Genomic DNA, 3,655 nt, shown 5'->3' with positions numbered 1-3,655 from the left:
ATTATAGTCTCAGGTGACGCCAAGGTCAACTGGCAAAGCCATCCACAAAGACAATGTTCTACATTCTGCTGTGGTGAGGAGCAACAGGGGTCTTAAAAGCTCACGAGTGGTCATGTAAGGGGCAATTACTGTTCTTTCCCTATTCAGGGGAAAGGAGAGTGATGAAAATTAAAGAAAAAAAAACCCCCACATTAAAACAATTAGTCAAATGGACTAAGGGACCACTTGAACAACCTTGAGTCCAGACTAACTAGGTGGTGCCTGGTAATCAATCAGGGATCACATTAGACAGTCCTCAATAGAATGGGAGAAAAAATGTGAAACAAAACTCAAAATCATCACAAAATGACTAGGGCTACTGTTTGGATAGAGACTGGTAGAACCACAAGGATTCTGGCTTTACTCATCTTTCAGGCCAAGAAGTGAGCTCACCTCTATGGCTCAATTTTTAGCCAAACAGTAGCTCTATAAGGGGATAATAGTACTAGGAAGTGCTGCACATCTTAGTCTAATCAACCCTCTGAGGTCAAAAGGGCAGCATTTGCCCAAGGACAAAGTTCAGAAGGGTTAGGAATGGAGGAGGAGTGGAAACAGGAAACAAAGGAAATGGAATAAAAGATATTACACTATGGGATTGCAATCAAAGGCATGAAATCAAATGTTTGTGAATTATTGAATGGAAAACTGGTCTACTCTATGACCTTTCACCAATTCACAACACTTTTTTAAAAATTAAAAGAAATGTCCAGTGAGATCCCCCCCACACCCCCCACCGGTTTTCTTGTGTAGTGAATCTCAGCACCCTCTTGATGAATTTATTGTTCTGTGGAAATTTACTCAGGGGACATTGGAAACAGAGACATTACGGCTATAGTTTTTGGATAAGGATGAATGCTGAGACAGCTGAATGGTGATATCTCTTCTTGTTTCATCTTTTCAGGACTTTTCTTCCTGGTAAGGCAGTGTAGCCTGTGCTAGATGGTAGGCCTGAACTTCCTGACCAACATCCTCCTGGGAGCTGCCTTCACTTCTTGGTTCTTCAGACTGTAGATGAGGGGGTTTATCATTGGGGTCACCACACTGTACTGCACAGAGACTACTTCCTCCAGGACTGAGCCAGATGATGGAGTCATGTACCTTGAAGGGAATTGCACAGAGGGACAAACTGAGTTCAGGGCAACAGCCACAATACTAGTGGCAGTAGTAGGTCATCCTACTTTGGAGATTCTAATAAGGGGGCCTCCAACCAGAGTCAATTATTACTGGGGAATGTAGAAAGGACTGACCAGTGAGACATCGTTATTTCTGCTTTTAAATTGCCTCCAAACATGAGTGACCTAATGCAGAAAGTGATAGAAACAACCCAGGGAAAGTGGAGCAGTGGGTTATGCATTGAGCTACTAACCACAAGGTCAGTGGTCAGCACACACCCGTGTCTCTGAGGTAGAAAGACGAGGCTATCTTCTTCTGTAAAGGTTTAAAGTTTCAGAAGCCCTAATAAGATGTTCTGATCTGCTGTATAGGGTTGCTATGAGTCAGAATTGACTTAATGGTAATGAGAGAGTTAGCAGGGTATCAAAAGTTCCACTTTAGAATAGAACTACCAGAAAGTTACTGGATTTCTGTAGCATTTCAAGAAGCTGACTTGAGCTACTAACAGCAAGGTCATCATTTTCAATCCACCAGCTGCTGGTGTGTGTGGGGGGGGGATGAGCCTGTCTGTTCCTGTAAAGACTTATAACCTCAGAAATTAAGGAACAGCTCTACTCTATCTTTGAAGGTCTCTCTGAGTTGGGATCAATTTTATGGCAGTGGGTTTTTGAAAATCATACTCTTCAAAGCATCTTTGCATACTAGTTATAATGGTGATATGGGAATTCCCTGCTGCCGCCCCATTACACAACAGTACAGAGACATTCTGTCTTAAGTTGTGATTATTGTTCCTTGTAAAATTATATGATTAGCTTATTGATAATGCCATTGTCCCAAACATTTTGGCTCTGAGAATTTACCCTCAGAGTGATACTACATTATTTCTCAAATGCATACAAAAACCAATATTTATTCTCTTACTTGGTTTAGTAAAGATCAGTGATCATTTCAAGACTTTGATCAAACAGTTTTTTTGATCAAATGATAATTGATCAAGACTGGAGTAAAGTGGGAGCTAAAAGTGTGTTATACAAGATGACTCTAAAATCATGAGATTAAAAAATATGGCATATTTTGTCAAGTCCCACAGAAAGTATTTAATAAGGAAGCATTATATCCTTGCAAGTATATTGCATTATATACTTGCAATTATGCCACAGTCATTAGGAAAAAATATAGACCCACCTAAAAATACCCCTTGGAGATTTTGGCGTTTGGGGCCAAAAAAGGTACTTATTTTACTCACATTCTTTATTATCAAATCTACTCCTCTAGAATTTCTATGAAGTAGGTAGAAGAAATCTTATTGTCTTCTAATGACATATAAGGGAACTGAGAAAAAGAGTGATGAAGAGAGTATTTGACTGCCTGGGGAACTCTTCTCCCACAAAGCCTGGGTCATTTCTTACCAGCCCTTTCCACCTTCTGATTTCCCTCCAAATCATCTTCCTATGATAGTTACGATGATGATATGGAGACTTTTATCTTCCCTCCATACACACATAACTAATGATTTCTTATAGAAGGTTGAGAATAATATTGAGCAATTTATGCAAGCCCACCTCTACTTGACTAGTGGAGAGCACAGCCATTAATTATCCACTCTGCTAGTTGGGAAGACTATTTAGCTAGAACTGTTTATGTCTGGGGAGAAAGATGAGGCTTTGTACTTCATGACGATTTACAGCCTCAGTCACCCACAGGGGCAGTTCCACTCTGTCCTATAGAGTCAGTGTGACTCGGAACTGACTCGATAGCAATGAGTTTGAGTTGATGTTTGAGAGAAGCGTTTCCTCAAAGAACATGAGCTTTGAAGTAGGTGAGAACTTGGTTCATATAATGGCTTTGTTACTGACTTGTTGGGAACCTTTGGGAAATTCCTGGACACTCCTGAAGCCCCAGTTTCTTATATGAAAAAGGGGATATTAGGATATCTTTTGTAGTGTATTGCATACTACACGAGCTTGACTATGCAAAGCAGCTGGTATATGGCAGTCGCCTAATAAACAGGTATTACACAAGTAAACATTGGAGACATTATCTTCCAGTGGGAAATAAAGATGGCATTTCTTTCAAATGGTATGTTTTACATTGAACAAAATGCACTAAAGGCACTCTGATTTTCTCTTGAACTCACAAATCATAGGTTAAATTTCAAAGTAGACAATTGACAACTGAGGAAGACAATAGATTTGTTAATGGTCACACAGGTAGTTCATGGTGGAGCCAGGACTAGAATTCAAATGTGCTGAATTCCAGGATAATTGCAGTTATTTTTAATGTTAGTTTGTAGTGCTTCTGTTTTAAATATCAAGATAAATTTAGGGTAAAAAATACCCTACATTTACATTCATGAAGTGTAGTATGACATACCTGAAAAATCCTGAACCATAGAAGATGGTGATCACAAGGAAGTGAGAAGAGCAGGTGGAGAAGATCTTGCTCCGACCCTTGGCAGAGTTGATTCCCAGAGCGGTCATGATGATGCGAGTATAGGACCCCA

General features: G+C 39.9%; 1 pseudogene; it reads right to left on the bottom strand.

The window, feature by feature from the left end:
- Positions 1-974: 974 nt before the first annotated feature.
- Positions 975-3,655, bottom strand: part of LOC101660803 — a 17,708-nt pseudogene continuing 15,027 nt past the window's right edge.

The sequence above is a fragment of the Echinops telfairi genome, unplaced genomic scaffold (genome assembly GCF_000313985.2).
Source record: "Echinops telfairi isolate 266 unplaced genomic scaffold, ASM31398v2 ScPeMD7_12;HRSCAF=54, whole genome shotgun sequence".
Taxonomy (NCBI): Eukaryota; Metazoa; Chordata; class Mammalia; order Afrosoricida; family Tenrecidae; genus Echinops; species Echinops telfairi.
The sequence above is the reverse complement of the archived record's forward strand: the minus strand, read 5'-3'. Positions and strand labels throughout refer to the sequence as shown.